General features: G+C 40.8%; 1 non-coding gene across 1 annotated transcript; it reads right to left on the bottom strand.

Moving 5' to 3' along the window:
* Positions 1-11,520: 11,520 nt before the first annotated feature.
* Positions 11,521-11,627, bottom strand: LOC145077600 (small nucleolar RNA R71). Its single transcript, XR_013693341.1, has one exon. It is a non-coding gene; the product is annotated as a small nucleolar RNA R71 (small nucleolar RNA).
* Positions 11,628-16,394: the final 4,767 nt, after the last annotated feature.

Raw genomic sequence — 16,394 nt, 5'->3', positions numbered from 1 at the left:
GACTATCGACGAAATACAATACACTACAATACCAAAATCGTTGTGAAACGAATTGGTTCGGTCTCGAACCAATGAAAATCCGAAACTACTAACATGGCGACACTACGATTCATACAAATAACGTTTGGGAATTCAATTTACATGCGAGTGTGCACAGACGTCTACGCACCATCTTTGGGCCCCAAAAGTGTAAAATCTTGTTTGTTGGGCCTAGCTAGCCCAATGACCTGATCTTAAGGCCCGAAGACTTTTTTTTTCTACGAAGTGTTGGGTTTCACCGACTTGGCACAACGTAGAGGGACTTTCAATGGCTTGTATACTACTGGTCCCCAAGGGTCCTTTGGTATTGCTAGTAAAGTCTACATTTTTTTTGCGAGGCGAGTCAGGGACCCCTCGTACACATTTTTTATCCCCAACCGGTTAATAGAGTCATCGAGGTCTTCGTGTCCTCTTTCTCTTCGGATGTGGGACGACACGTAGTCAGGGCGGTTGGATAACGTGATTAGTACGGACGACGCCTTCGGGATCGTTAGTATAGCTATAAACTGGTCGTTTGTGTAATGCGGGTTTGTAGCAATTAATCATGCTCAAAAATAATCCAACGTCGCCTGGGAATGAGACTACTCTTTTTGCAATGGTTTCAACGTAACTTCATGGAATTCGAAGAATTAGGAAAACATCGGGTTTTCCTAGGTTTTTCAATACATATCGGGTTCGAAATGCATACAACTTTAATGAACAATTTTTACAAGTATAGAAACAAACAAGCATACCTATAGATCTTCACACCTTTCTGACTATACTATTTTCAGAAAATATCAGATTTTCTGGTGGTTTTTAAACAATACAAAACATTGGATTTCAAACACTACTTATGAACTCACCAACATTTCATATGTTGACGTTTTTCAAAATACTTGTATTCTCAGGTAACAGATACAGTGAAGGATGAATTGTACTCTATGACGTTTTGCTGTTGTTTAACTAGTATCGAACAATTACTTTCGAGAATGTAATGTTTTGAGACAATGTAATGAATGTAAACACTATCAGTTGTAATATTCAAATGTTGGTGATGAATGACGTTGTGTTTCATGTATATTCATTGTGATGGTATTCAATTGAGTCACAACAGCCCCCGAACGTTTCCGCCGTCTGGTTCGGGGGTGTGACAGGTTGGTATCAGAGCTTTGTTTATAGTGAACTAGCATGTCTAGCCACACATTGATATGCAACTATAAACCAAAAGAGGGACTAACATAACTCTGAACAAAACAAATAAATAAAACACCCTTGCTTGCATTAGGAACGAGAACCTAACACCGAACCAAACAAGATAATGCTAGTATCTCGGTTTATTCAGGACTGTTCTTAGTTGTATCAAGGAGCGGATGTAGCCTGATCAACTACATTCCCTCCAAGGTACAACCATCACATGTCATGAAGAAATCGTGATAGCTAGGAACCTAAAATCATACCCCTTAATCTCCAAGAAGGGAACCTCAACTAAATCTATGCAATAGTCGTAGAGCTATAGGAGTAATTGGTATGCTATTTGTTTCTAGTATTCATAGCCCATTGTGCAATACGCTATAGACGAGTATCATTAGCCAGGAAACCCTATCTCCCTAGTCAAGGAATAGTCGGGTGGCTCGACCCAGAGGAAGAACCCCAGGAGGGACACGAAGTAGAACTCGCAGGTGAACCTGCTGAGTCAATAGTGGACCTCGAAGAGGAAGAGCCGGAGGGCAATGACGATGACGACACGGATGTGGAATCCAATGACATCAATCCTCCATGTAAATCCAGGGCACCGACTTATAGTGTGGGCCCCGGTGACCCCATGCCCCCTCGGGCACTCGATATTTGGGGATAAAGTCACCAGTAGGGAATACGACCACACTACAGTAAGAGTTGAGGTCTCTCTAATTTTAGCCACAGAGGACCAGCTGACCAGGCCCTCCCAGTCTTGGTCTGACACACTCAAGGTATCGATAACCAAGCTCAGGACACCCCAAATCGAACGAAACAAATGTGGGTTGCTATTAAGAGGGATGAGAGGCAAACACGGGAAGTGAATGGAGACTCTCGAGCGAGACAGTTAGTTTGGGAGGTACGCTTACGAGATACCGAGCAACAAGTAGCTCGTCTCCGAGGTGCATCCACTTCATCAGCATCACCACCAGACACTTCCCGCCACGACTAGGATCAGCCTTTTCTAGTTTCCCCTACTATCCGACATGACTCTCTTTCGTGTACTAAGATGGTACTTACCCCTGAAACAATTATGTGTTATATTTATTTCATATTGCTACAAAGACTCAATTATATGCACAAGCGAACCCTCGAGACCACTAGATACTTAAGGATCTCGAAACTAAAACAACCCATATAATCTAAGGATAGACGTAACAATCGTGCCAAATCTGTGATCACCTACTACCGCAAATACATCATAGGGATGTAGATGGAGGCAGTAAGAATTATACAACAAGATGCAAAATTTATAGAGTACAACCAGGAATGACAATCATTACTTACGATCTGGGTTATCAACGTGCATCAGGAAAATGCCATCCCGCAAGAATAACAAGCGCACCCGCGAGACACCACTCCTGCAGATGGACTCTGCTACATTTCATGCTGCTGTAATGGCAGCAGTAACCGCTGCTATGGCACAGATCAATGCAAACAACCCTAATGGAGGCAGGAATAGCATTGACAACTCCAATCAAAGGAACAAACATGGAAACCAACAAGTGACAACTTGTCGAGGAACTCCAAACCCCAAGCTTAAGAGCAGGAAGCTGAGGTCTGGAGGTAAGAGAAAGGGACAACACACTCGAGGGTTCTCAAGGGGGCAACGTGTTGTTGCTGTTCATGCGACCACGACCCCTATTACACTAGCAGCCAGGAGACCATATGCTGGAAACCTTCCAAAATGCAACCAGTGCAAATTCCATCATAATGGAGCCTGCAGGGAGATGCATTGCAACAATGCAACCGAAAGAATCACATCGCCAAATTCTGTAGAACTTATCCATGTCGGAATCGTCAGCCAAATGAAAACGACAACAATCGCAACAACCCTAACAACGACACCAATGATGAGACCAGTCGCACCTGCTATAGGTGTGGAGGAACTGGTCACATCAGGCGCAATTGCCTTAAGGATAACAATCGAGGAGCAGAAGGATCAGAAATGGTCCTAACCTTGGGTCAAGGCGAAGCAATCCAAAACCCAACGGTTGTTACTAGTACGTTCCCACTTGACAACTCTTTCGCTTACCTCTTATTCAATGGTAAATCCGAGTGAAGTTTCAGTTAGTAACAAATTCAAACACTTACTAAAACAACATCCCCAAAGCCAAGCTAAGCCTTTTCAATGGACATGGCCAATGGGGAAAAATGATTTAATCTAGGGTACTCATGTGGAGTACACCTTAACACTAAACCACATTTCATTACAAGTAGGTTTCATGCCAGTAAATATTAGGAGTTTTAATGTGATAATTGTCATGGTTGGGTTAAGCCCCCACCGTGCTGATACCATGTATCGCGAGAAGGCCGTTTCCTTTCACCTTCCTAATCACGAAAACTCTAATAATCCATGGTGATAAACCTGGTGCAAATCCTCTTCCTATCTCATGCATCAAGGCACATAAGTGCCTGCACCATACGAACTACATTTTCCCTTGCTTAGGTTGTGGGCAAGACCAAGGAAGAAGTAAGCAAACAAGGTATTCCAGTAGCATATGATTTTTTTTTTCAAATGTGTTTCCCAAGGAACTTTCAGGAATATCCCAGAGAGACCGGTCGAATTTCGAATCGACCTCATACCGGGAATCACATCAATTACCAATTCACCCTATAGGTTGACTCCCGCCGAAAATTCACAAGTTATCCGGTCAACTGAGTAGGATTGTTGCGCAAAGGATTCATCGGACCAAGCTTCTCACCCTGGAGAGCTCTGGTCTCGTTCTTCAAGAAGACGGATCCTTCAAAAGGCACATCGATTTTAGGAAATTGAATAAGCTCCCTATAGAAAATCGATACCCACTTCCTCAGACTGACGATCTATTTGGCAAGCTCCAAGGAGCTAGTTACTTCTCTAAAAAAAATAGATCTAAGAACCGGTTATCATCAACTTCGAGCCCGATAAGAGGACATTCCAAAACTGCCTTCCGAACTCGTCACGACCATTTCAAATTCATTGTGATACCCTTCGGTCTAACGAATGCTCCCACGGTATTAGTGAACCTTACGAACCGAGTTTCCCAACCATTCCTAGTTAGCCTTTTCACTATTTTCATCGATAACATACTCATCTGCTCACAAGGCGAGAACGAAACACTATCATCATCCACGACCAGCCTTGAAAGCATCAAAACTGGGAATGTCGCGATGAAAGTACTGCATGGATGGATAAAACTCTCGAAGTCGAAGGACGAAGCTTGTTGTTATAAGAGTTGAGTTGGACATTATTTGGGTGATCGTCGCTAGGTTAACCCAATCTGCCCATTTCCTGCCAATACAAAAATCGAACAAGATGGAAGGATTAGCTTGGATCCATATCCAGGAGATCGTGAGACTCCATGAAATATCGGTATCTACTATCTCGGATCGAGATAACAGATTTTCTTTAAGACTATGGCAATCACTTCAGAGGGCTATGGGAACATCACTAGATATAAGCATTGCTTACCACCTTCAAACCAATCGCCAAAGTGAACGAACCATTTGACCACTCAAATTCATACTACAAGTCTAGGTGTTTGAGTTCAACAAGTCAGGGGATACCCGGTTTCCCTTGACTAAATTCTCGTACAATAACAACTATCGCACGAGCATCAAGAATGCTCCTTTCAAAAACCCTTTATAGTCATAAATGCATATCACTTGGTGGTACTCTCATGAGACCAGAAACCACTAACAAAACAACAGAGAAGATAATCCAAATCAAAGCTGGACCTCAAGCATCGCGAGACCGATAAAGGAGCTCTGCTGACAAGCGGCGTAATCCATTAGGATGGCAAGTCGGGGATCGCGCATTATTAAAGGAATCACCTGGGAATTGAATGACTCGCTTTATGAACCAAGAAAACTAAACCCACGATACATCGGACTGTTCGAGATTCTTGCTCGGATTGGTCCAAAGACATACAGGCTGTAGCTGCCGGTAGAGCTCAGCAACGTGAACCCTGTGTTCTGTGTCTTGAATCTGAAAAGGATGTATATCAGATGACACTCATATCATTCCTTTACAAGAAATCGGAGTAAGCGAGAATCTCATGTTTGTCAAAGAACCAGTCAAGGTATTGGGTAGGGAAGTAGAACATACAAAACAAAGCCCCATTATGATTGTGAAGGTTCCATGGAACGCTAAGCGTGGACCGAAATTCACATGGGAGACGTGCAGATCAGATGAAGTGCCTATTCTCTCATTCGCAAACCTATCCTTAGAAAGAATTTCGGGACGAAATTCCCTCTAACGGGGGGATGATGTCACAACTAGCATTTTTAGCTAGGAAATTCTATGCTCATATAAACATCATCCATTGTAAAAGCATGTACTCTAAGTGAATACAATACTCTATCCTCGTTCAAAATACACCTCATATGTTCAACTAAGGGTTGGAAACCTTAGCAATCCCGGTCCAAGTTCCTTATGAACTAAAATTATCCTATTGGGCCTAGAAGCCCTAAGTGGGCTCTAAATAGACCACATTCATAAAACTTTAGTATTTGGGCCATGTGGACCTAAAATAATCCATCTTATCTCTAATGAGCCTTGTTGGGCCATAAAAGATTTCATTTTCCCCAATGGGCCAAAAATTTATTTTTAGGCTTCATAAATTCGAGTATGGGCCCAAGATGATTCCTTTCCTCTCTCCTTAGCCCAAATAGGCCCATGTTAATAAAAAAAAAAGAAAGAAAGAAGAAAAGAGATAAGAATGGTGAAGGAAATAAAAACAAAAATTGGAAATTATGGGAAAATTTGTGAGGATGCCACCTACTTATTGCATGGTGGATATCCATGCAATGTCACCTCACTTCTCTTCTCTCTCTCTCTCTCTTCTAAATCTCAGCCTAAGGCCATTTTCCCTCACCAAAAATCATTCATGTTTCCTTTCACTCTCAAAAACCCCAAGAACTCTTCCATTTTCTCCTTAAACCCGTGAGTGGGTGTGTGTGCACAAGAAAGTTCATCAAACTCACATACTAGGTAAGTTACTTCACCCTCAAGTTGTATAAATTCATCTATGATCAAATCCTCCTAGAAACATCACAAATCTCTTGATTATCCTACTAGAAACATCATAGTTTTGAGGATCCTCTCAAGAAGCAAGCTAGGCCGAAATCTCTCACTTTCTTCATCAAAAACCGAAACCTTCAAACAAGGTGAGCTTCATACCCCCTATTTTCTGTTTTTATGAGTTTTGTGGGGGGGGGGGGGGGGGAATACAAGTGAAAGTGTAGATCTATATGTGTTTTGTATGCCTTGTATGATTTCCATGCTTACATGTATGCTTTTGTGTGTTATAATGTTGGATCTAGCCATAAAACCCCTCAAAACCGAGATATATCTTATGTTAAATGATTTTAGCATCAAATATATTTCTACATACAAAGTGTTTCAAGAAAAATAGCTAAGTAGTTAGTAACAATTTTCTTTGGGCTAAAAACACAAATTTTGGGCCTAAAATGTGAAAAATACAAAATTAAGGGCCCAAATTGACATACCACGAATTCTGATGGATGAGGTGTGCCAAAACAGTTTCAATAAAACAATTTCTGGAAATTTACTCATTTAGAGGATTAAAAACATAAATTTCAAGCTTAATGGGCTAAAAATGACATTTTCGGCCCAATGAGGCCCATTATGCGAGATTTCCTGTTTTGGAGGGTCAAAACTGTATTTTTCTGTAAAACAGTGGACTATAAGTGTTCCAAGTCCTTTTCAAAGGTTTAAAATGCTTTTTAAATTTAAAAAGGACCAAAGTTGCAAAAATTTTACAATTGGGGCCAAAATTGTCAAAGTTGCGAAAAAGAAGGGTTATAACCGAGAAAACTGAAATTTCAGGGACTTAAACTGTTTTCATTGAAAAATATGCTGAAAAATATTAATTTCAATGTTTTTTGGTGTTAAAATGTCAAAAAAATTGATTTAAGGACCAAACCGGAAAGTATTTAATTAAAGGGTTGAAAAAGTAAATTTTACAAACAATGAGGGGCTGAAACCAGAAAACTTTCAAGGCTAATTCAATACATGAAATTTGATCAAACAATGGTACCGCGACTATCGACGAAATACAATACACTACAATACCAAAATCGTTGTGAAACGAATTGGTTCGGTCTCGAACCAATGAAAATCCGAAACTACTAACATGGCGACACTACGATTCATACAAATAACGTTTGGGAATTCAATTTACATGCGAGTGTGCACAGACGTCTACGCACCATCTTTGGGCCCCAAAAGTGTAAAATCTTGTTTGTTGGGCCTAGCTAGCCCAATGACCTGATCTTAAGGCCCGAAGACTTTTTTTTTCTACGAAGTGTTGGGTTTCACCGACTTGGCACAACGTAGAGGGACTTTCAATGGCTTGTATACTACTGGTCCCCAAGGGTCCTTTGGTATTGCTAGTAAAGTCTACATTTTTTTTGCGAGGCGGGTCAGGGACCCCTCGTACACATTTTTTATCCCCAACCGGTTAATAGAGTCATCGAGGTCTTCGTGTCCTCTTTCTCTTCGGATGTGGGACGACACGTAGTCAGGGCGGTTGGATAACGTGATTAGTACGGACGACGCCTTCGGGATCGTTAGTATAGCTATAAACTGGTCGTTTGTGTAATGCGGGTTTGTAGCAATTAATCATGCTCAAAAATAATCCAACGTCGCCTGGGAATGAGACTACTCTTTTTGCAATGGTTTCAATGTAACTTCATGGAATTCGAAGAATTAGGAAAACATCGGGTTTTCCTAGGTTTTTCAATACATATCGGGTTCGAAATGCATACAACTTTAATGAACAATTTTTACAAGTATAGAAACAAACAAGCATACCTATAGATCTTCACACCTTTTTGACTATACTATTTTCAGAAAATATCGGATTTTCTGGTGGTTTTTAAACAATACAAAACATTGGATTTCAAACACTACTTATGAACTCACCAACATTTCATATGTTGAAGTTTTTCAAAATACTTGTATTCTCAGGTAACAGATACAGTGAAGGATGAATTGTACTCTATGACGTTTTGCTGTTGTTTAACTAGTATCGAACAATTACTTTCAAGAATGTAATGTTTTGAGACAATGTAATGAATGTAAACACTATCAGTTGTAATATTCAAATGTTGGTGATGAATGATGTTGTGTTTCATGTATATTCATTGTGATGGTATTCAATTGAGTCACAACAGCCCCCGGACGTTTCCGTCGTCTGGTTCCGGGGTGTGACAGTAATTAAATTTGTTTGGTAGTGAGATGGTATTTTTTAGGGGGGGAGAGTTCCATCTGCAGCTGATAGTAGAGACTGATGAGGAAACGAACCCGAGCGAGTTCCTAGAATATGTAGTGGCGGATAGGGTGCTCTATAGTAAGAGAAGAGTACTAGATAGAAAGGAAGTGCCTTAGAGGATTCGAGACGGCCCTTGGTGAGGGTATAGTGTAAAATCCCCCTCCAGCACGTATCACAATATTGTTCGCTTTGGGCCACTCGGCACGAGGGCTTCCCAGGGGGTCACTCATCTCGGTACTACTCTCGCCCGATCATGCTTAACTGAAGAATTCTTATGTGATCTGTTGCCATTACGGCTTTAAAACGTGTTGTGTCACGGAAGGTATCCACACCCCTTATAAGGAATGTTGCGTTCTCCTTCTCAGCCGAGGTGGGATCAGGTGCAACCCAGCTTCACCCCCCCTATTATAGGGTTCGACGTCTATACTCTCCCCTTCAAGGATTTCAAGGGATGTGGGGCGCCAAAATTCTTTACGGTGAAGGACCCCATTGCATCCAGATGATAGATTGAAGATATTGAGTGTACCATGATAACTAGCTTCTTCCCTGAAGACTTGAAGGTGAGGTTCGCTGCAAGCTGTATGATGGAGAGAGCCCAGGATTGATAGGAAGAGGTTGGCTATGCTCTGGGAGTTTGATATGTGCATATTTAGTTCATATTAAGTATAGATTTTTATTCATTTATTAGCTAAATTATTGCATTTTATGGACAAAAGGTACTTAAAAGTGTTTGAATTATATTTTCAGTCCAAAAATGAAGCTCGGAAGTAGAAGGAAGCAGGAGAAGCGGTTGAGAGATCGAGAATGGAACAAAGAAGAAAAACACCCAAAATAACACCTACTCGGCGAGAAGGGTCGACTAATCGGCGAATCCGATCGAAGAATCGAGAAGATAAAGACTCGGGATCCTAGAGACTTATCACAATACGGGGACTGAGAGATGGACTCGACGAGTCGCCACCTGACTCGACGAGTCGATTCGTATATATAAAGATAACTCCTCAGAACGATGGAAAGGAATTATGGAACGATTCAGTAGAGTTTAGCTGCGAATAAGAAGGCAGAAAAACCCTAGAAGACGACGAGAGAAGCTAGAATTCAATCCCGAAGAAGAATTGAGGCAAAATTTCATCAATCTACTTAATCTTTTGTTTTATTATTATGGTTAAACAATTTGATTCTGTTTGTTTGCTGTTATCTACTTCAATTATGAGCTAAAACCTTTAGACTTCTGTTTGGGGATACAAAGTTGACAATATGGTTTGATTGATTGGTAGGATTAATTTGAAGTTGGTGAATTTTTGTTATTTTAGCTTGCTAAAGAACCTTGTGTGTGAATAATAATTAATTTTCTGTTAATAGGAAGCTAATTGATTAGCATGAACATCTATTGATTATTAACCTCATATGCTATGTGATCACTATGCCATATGTCTAGGATTAATGAATATGAAACTAGAGTTAGTAAAAGAATTGAGTAAATTCATGTGCAAGCTTGTGTGATGACCATCAACAAGAAGTTAATTAAAAGATTAAATTGATTAACAATTGCAAGTCTAAATTAACCCGAATAATTGATCAAGTAAATCTAATTAAATTAGACAACTGGCCACTGTTTAAGTTAGTTTATTTGCTAAGGATTAGTGTAGTGAAAACGAATCTAATCATTTGAATCGGTAACCAACAAAAGAATTAATCCATTGCACCATTACCTTAAAATCAACCATAGGATCAATTGAGTTGAACTAAACAGAAGTTCCTTTCCAATTATTGAATCTAGTTAAGTCTTTATTTTCTAGTTCTTAAATTAGTAATAGTTAGCAAGTTTCTAGTCTTGAAAAACTAGAGAAACCCTATTCTTATTAATTAATTTAGATAGAATTAGTTTTTAATTTTAATTTGCCGTTCCCTGTGTTCGATACCCTACTTATCCAACTATACCACAATTGATAGGTTCACTACCTTTGTGTGTTGTTTTACAATTAAAAGTAGGTTTAAAACTAAGTGAGTTTGCACACATCAAGTTTTTGGCGCCGTTGCCGGGGAACGGTTCTAAAAATTAACGTTAAATTCTAATTTAATCGATCCTTTGTGTGGGATTTATCTCACACAAAGTTATTTAAAAGGTAATTCAGTAAGTAGAATTAGTTTTAATTAAATTCCGTTTTTAGAGTAACTAGAAATTTTTTTCTGTTTTTGCCTTGAACTCGCGGAGTGCACTCGTGCCGACTCGGCGAGTACATCGATGTTTCAGCTTTAATTTTTTATTTAATTTTTGTTCTTTTTACGTGTTTGCTATTTTGTTTACAGTTGTTTCATGACCCGAGGATCTGATACACCTCTGGTCCCCCCTTTTGAAGACCCGGAATCCGCGCTAAGGAGGAGCAAAGGCAAAGCTGTTGGAGAATCCGCTTCTTCAAAGAACTCGCCACTCAAAAACCTCAAGTCCATTTTCAGCAAGAGGAGGAGCAACAAATCCGGAGCATCCAGTGCCTCTTTGACAATCGAAGACCCAATTCAAGAAGATATCGAATACGAGACCGAGGAAGAAGAAGAACCCACATTCGAGCACGACTCCGAGTTTGAAGACGATTTAGTTATCACTATGGCTAATATCGATGAAGTCCCCATGGGGGAATGGAAGAAGAGGATGTGCGATGACACCGGCCCGGGATTTGTGCAGCCCGCAATTCCCGTGACTGACACTTTCGAACTAAAACGCCATATTCTCTCTCAACTCAAGGAGATTCCTTTTTATGGGAAGGATCACGAAGACGCCTACAAGCACTTGGACAACGTGAATGATGTGGCCGACTACTTCAATGTACCGGATGTCCCCCGTGAGACCCAGCTTCTTCGCATGCTCTCAGTCACGTTCAAAGGAGCTGCAAAGGATTGGCTAAAGTCACTTCCTCCCGGATCAGTAACCACATGGGCCAAGATGCAAGAGGAGTTCATAGACCACTTTTGTCTGCCCTCCAAAATAGTCAAGCTAAAGAAAGCAATTGCCAACTTCGAGTAACAACCTAGAGAATCTCTTTATGAAGCATGGGAAAGGTAAAAGAGTTTGCGTAGAAATTGCCCACATCACGACCTTAATAGCCAACAAGAGGTCTCCATTTTCTACGATGGAGTCAATGAAACCACAAGGCAATTGCTCGATTCTCAAGGCCCGCTCACGAAGAAGGCGCCCCCGATAATCAAGGAGCTAATTGAAGAATTCTCTAAGCAATCTAGAGAATACCACAATCCAAGAAACGAAGTAAGTCGGGGGGTAGTGAACTTGGAAAATGATAGCATGGCGGCTGTGATAGCTAAGCTTGATAATCTTGATAGGAGGATGAAAAAAATGGATCAAACAATCCATGCTATTCGGGTTGGATGTGAGAATTGTAGAGGGCCCCATCTCACAAAGGATTGTGATTTGGATGAGAATGGAAATAAAAAGGCTCAAGTATTCTATTCAAGCGGCGATCGATACGTCGAAAATTGGCGGAAACTGAAGAAAGAATGGCTCCCATATGAAGAATATAAAAAGGCTAAGGAGGATAAATACAAGTAAAAAGAGAGGGGATACTATCAAAAGGAAGAACCTGTGATAGAAAAGAAAGCTGATTTGGAAGAAATGTTCACTAGATTCATAGCCGCGTCCGAAAAGAGACACAATGATCACGAGGCTGCAATACATGAGACCAGAAACATGCTAAGGAATCAGCAAGCATCCATTCTCAACATTGAGAAATAGTTGGGACAGCTTGCACACCAAGTGAACGAAAGAAGACCGGGTCAACTTCCAAGTAAAACCGAAACCAATCCGAGAATGGAGAATGTTAGTGCAGTGACCTCCAGCAATGAAGAAATTTTCACACATGCACAGAGGATCTCCAAGAGGAAGACAGAAAGGGCAGAAGAGTCAGCTCCAGCAAAACTCGACATGAGTCGCCGAGTCCCTCTAATGGACTCGACGAGTTCATGCGTAAATGACAAAACTGTCATTCCCTTAAAGCCATATAATCCCCCTCTGCCATTCCCAATCAAAGCCATGCATGTGGAAAAAGTTGAAGCATATAGAACCTTCATGAATCATGTTAAAGCCCTACAAGTTAATGTGCCCAAATACTTCAACTTGCTAAAAGGTCTTTTGCTGCTAGGAAAGATTTGGCTGAAGTCGCGGAGATACTATTGAGTGAGCTGCACGAAAAGAAGGGCGATCCGGGGAATATTATAATTCTGTGCCAGTTTGGTAATGAAGTTGTCACCCAAGCATTGACCGACTCGGGTGCAAGCATCAATCTAATGCCTTTCTCTTTCTTTAAGAGGTTGAATTTACCAGAGCCAAGACCGGTAAATATGAAGATCCATTTGGCTGACAAGACAATAATTCAGCCACAAGGCGTTTGTGAGGATCTCCTTATTAAAGTTGACAAGTTTATATTTCCGGTAGACTTCGTGGTTATTGATATGGAAGAAGACCCCGAAATTCCAATTATTTTGGGGAGGTCATTTTTAAACACCGCTTCGGCTTTAATTGATGTATGTGAGTCTACACTAACATTAAGGGTAGGTGACGAATCCACAATGTTTAGAGCTGTACCAGAAGCCAAGCAAGAAGAGGAAAGAAAGGAAGAAATCTCATTTATCCATTTAGAGGATGAGATACTACAAAAAGAACTTGCACTTTTGCAAAAGAAGATCCAAGCAAGTTTCTGCTACATTCTAGAGTGGATGGAGATGTTAACAAGGGCTTGGAGGAGTTAGAAAAGCTACTGGAAGGAGCCGACTCTGAAAACACCCAAGAAATGATGGAATACTATCAGACTCGCCGAGTCACTTTACTGGACTCGATGAGTCCAGTCGAATTTGATAACAACTTGGACAATTTAGATCTGCTTGTTGCTAGTCCTCTGTATGATCTGGATTTGGAAATTTTTCATGATTCTTTAGAAGAACAAACAACAGGAGGAGAAATGGAAACGGAAGTTCAACAAGCCAATGTAGCATGTCTTGATGCAATCCCGCTTGAAGATGGGGTGAGCACAGAAAAAGAGGAGGAGGAAAAAGAAAGGAGGGTGGAAGCTGATCAACCATCCATTAACAAACCTAGAGCACCAACTTTCACAAAATACGACGTAATTAAGTTTGAAGAAAAGGAGGTGCAAGAGAAGGTGAAAAAGAATGGGGTGAAGAAGAAAAAGAGGAGAATGGAAGCCCAAGCAGCTGAGGATGATGTTGTAAAAAAGAAGAGAGAGGAAGCAAAACGGGCTTACAAAAAAGAGATTCACGATTACAAAACGAAGTACAAACCACAAAAGACTAGGCGTGCATTCCCGATGCTGGAAGATGACGAGACGTAGACGGGAAGGAGTCCAGCTAATGACTCCTTAAAAAGAAGCACCTGGCGGGAGGCAACCCATTGTTTAGAGTTTTCTTTCTTTTACCTTTTTAGTTTTGTTTGATTTTTTATCGTTTTTTTTAGAATTTTAATCTTCCAAATCATCGGACATGTCTGCTTGAGAGTGCGTATGGACTAAGTGTGGGGTGGAATAAATTTCCTTTTCTAAATAATTGACAAAAATTTTATAAATTTTGAATTGTTTGCAAGAGACTCGACTAGTCCATTTAGTTTTCAGAAAAAAAAAAAGATCGCCGACCCGACTCGCCGAGTCCGTATTATTTTCAGAAAAAAATTAATAATGAAATTACTTTTACAACCGGTAACTAGGGTTTTAACCCTAATGAATCAGTTTCTTTTTCACAACACACTCGCCGTGCGCCTCTCTCCAACCTTTTCTCTCAAGCATTCAAGTATTCTTCCATTATTCTTCAAGTTTTTCAAGTTCTATCACAAAAGGTAACTAATTTCTTCTTATTTTCTGTTAGAAGCATGATTTTAAGATGATCTAGGGTAGTAATTTCATAGAAAACCCGATTTTGAAGAATAGTGAAATTCTAGGGTTTTGATTTTTCATGAATTATGATGTTTTGCATGCTTATTCTTGCCTAATACCTTATAAACATGTGTCTAGACAAAACCCTTGAAGAAATTTTGAGATTTCATGGTCCAATTTAGACCGACCTACCGACTGACTCGCGCTGTTCTTGCGACTCGCCGAGTCGTACATGTACTCGACGAGTCGAGTCGGGGAACATGTGCATGACTTCTTTTAATTATAATCTATGTTTCTGGGTTTTGTATCTTTGTTTTGCAGAAGTAATGCTCAACAGGAGGCAAAGTTCTAGTGGGCACCAAAGGGACTTTCCTTGGTTGAATTTCCCACAAATGGAGTCCGCTTCAACGATGCGGAAGTGGAAGAAGAAGTTGGCCGACATAAGGAAGAAAGAAATTTTTGTGCCCAATAGGATAGATTGGGATTGGTTGCAAAGTGTACGCTATTAAGAGGAGTTAGCTCCTTATCTTTTGAAGGAGTTTAACCATGAAGGAGAAACGATGATTTGTGAGGGGTGGAGCCGGGTCTTTCGAATTCAAGAGTCGGTGTATTTGGAGCTATGCCTAGAGTTCTTCTCCACGGTATCTTTCACGGGGGGGGGGGGGGGGGAGGTGGATTGTTATCACCCAGCAAGTTTTAGTTTCTGCCTTAGGGGTGGATTTCATCAATGTTCTGTGCTCGACCTTGCTTGTCGATTGGGAATTTATGACCAGCCCTTGGTCTCAACAGCTATCTTTCGGGCCTTTTTGGAGCAATCCCACATGGTGTTTCCTGATGGAGTGACTAGCACGGGTTGGTGGAACACGATTGGAAACAAAGTTTATATTTCGAAATCGGCACAAGAGGGGAGCATTCGATCGCCTACACACCGCCTTATTCATCGTCTCATGTCATCCACTATTAACCAAAGGAAGGATGATGACAAGGTTTCTAAACTTGATGTCTTCTACTTATGGAGCATTATCAAACCCGACATTTTTTGCAATATTCCTTGGTGTTTGGCTTCATATCTATCGGAGGGTGCGGTCAAGGATCGCAAAACTTCTCGAATTAATGGTGGTGTGTTTGTCACCCGGCTAGCCAACTCGTTTGGGTTGATGACCCGTGGTGCAAGGAACTTTATGACGATGATTCCTACACCTCCATTCAATCCAATTCTTTTCCGGCGGGCCAAGATTATTGAAGACTATGGTGGTGGTCATTATGCTATCCCGTATGATGATCCGGTAGTTGGTCCCGAAGCACTGGGAAGGAGGGACCGATCGAGGAGGGAGCGGGATGTGGAGGAAGAACCGCCAGTGATTCCGGTTGATAATGAAGAAGTACCAATGGATTGGTACAATGTGGAGATGAGGCGGTTACAAGATCAAATGGCGCGGGGCATTAATTTTAGCAATCAATCACATATCCGGCTTTTCGATCACTTCAACATACCGCATATCGATGGTGGTAACTTTCCGTATATTCCATCGTGGGAAGAGGTGATTAGTACAAGAAGGAGTGGTGCGGGAGAAAGTGGAACAGCGCCGGATCATGACGAGGAGGAGGATTAATTTCTTTGCGTTTTTATTAAACAATTTTCATTTTTTTTATGTTTTTTTGTTTGTTTGAATGTGTTAAGAATTTTTATTGTTTTGCTTAATGTGTGATTGCCTTGATTATTTTTCAGAATTGAATTAGGAATGCTTGCATAGGAGGGATAGAGTAATAGAGTCAAGAGGGTTATAAGACTGATAGAGAGTCAAGAAAGGGAAGCTTTAGAATCAAAGTATCGAGTCCGGTCCTTAGGGACATGAGCGAGTGAGGAAAATTTTTGAAGATTTATTCGAGGCTAGAACAAATGTAGAATGCCATTTTTTTTTCCAGTGGTCTACTCGTCGAGTGCACTAAACTTACTCGCCGAGTCGCCTTGAAT

The sequence above is a fragment of the Lactuca serriola genome, chromosome 9, assembly GCF_051521515.1.
Source record: "Lactuca serriola cultivar US96UC23 chromosome 9, Lser_US96UC23_V15, whole genome shotgun sequence".
Lineage (NCBI taxonomy): Eukaryota > Viridiplantae > Streptophyta > Magnoliopsida > Asterales > Asteraceae > Lactuca > Lactuca serriola.
This window is presented reverse-complemented; position numbering and strand designations above follow the sequence as displayed.